General features: G+C 47.7%; 1 protein-coding gene across 1 annotated transcript in view; it reads left to right on the plus strand.

The window, feature by feature from the left end:
- The window catches only part of LOC109327807 (polyadenylate-binding protein-interacting protein 5), a 16,579-nt gene that overhangs the window by 2,841 nt on the left and 12,785 nt on the right, over positions 1-953 (plus strand). The window lies entirely within an intron of this gene.

The raw sequence follows: 953 nt of genomic DNA on the forward strand, positions 1-953 counted from the left end.
ATGAGGATAGGAAGAGGATGAAGATAGGATGAGGATAAGAATAAGAATGAGGATGACGATGAGGATGATGATAAGGATGGGGAGGAGCATGAGGATGAGGATAGGATGAGGACGAGGATGAGGATAGGATGAGGCCGAGGATGCGGATGATAGTAGGATGAGGAAGAGGATGAGGATGAGGATGGGGATAGGATAAGTATAGGATGAGGATGAAGATGAGGATAAGGATGAGGACGAGGATAGGAGGAGGGTGACGATGAGGATAGGAGGAGGATGAGGATGATCATAAGGATGAGGAGGAGCATGAGGATGAGGATAGGATGAGGACGAGGATGAGGATAGGATGAGAGTAGGATGAGGATGAGGATGGGGATAGGATAAGAATAGGATGAGGATGAAGATGAGGATGAGGATGAGGACGAGGATAGGAGGAGGATGATGATGAGGATAGGAGAAGGATGAGGATTAGGATGAGGATGAGGATGAGGATAGGAGGAGGACGAGGATGATGATAGGAAGAGGATGAAGATAGGATGAGGATAAGAATGAGAATGAGGATGAGGATGAGGATGATGATAAGGATGGGGAGGAGCATGAGGATGAAGATAGGATGAGGACGAGGATGAGGGTAGGATTAGCACGAGGATGCGAATGATAGTAGGATGAGGATGAGGATGAGGATGGGGATAGGATGAGTATAGGATGAGGATGAAGATGAGGATAAGGATGAGGACGAGGATAGGAGGAGAATGACAATGAGGATAGGAGGAGGATGAGGCTGAGGATGATGATAAGGATGAGGAGGAGCAGGAGGATGAGGATAGGATGAGGACGAGGATGAGGATAGGATGAGGACGAGGATGAGAGTAGGAGGAGGATGAATATGAGGATGAGGATGGGGATAGGATGAGTATAGGATGAGGATGAAGATGAGGATAAGGATGAGGACGAGG

The sequence above is a fragment of the Lupinus angustifolius genome, chromosome LG15 (assembly GCF_001865875.1).
Source record: "Lupinus angustifolius cultivar Tanjil chromosome LG15, LupAngTanjil_v1.0, whole genome shotgun sequence".
NCBI classification, from domain to species: Eukaryota; Viridiplantae; Streptophyta; class Magnoliopsida; order Fabales; family Fabaceae; genus Lupinus; species Lupinus angustifolius.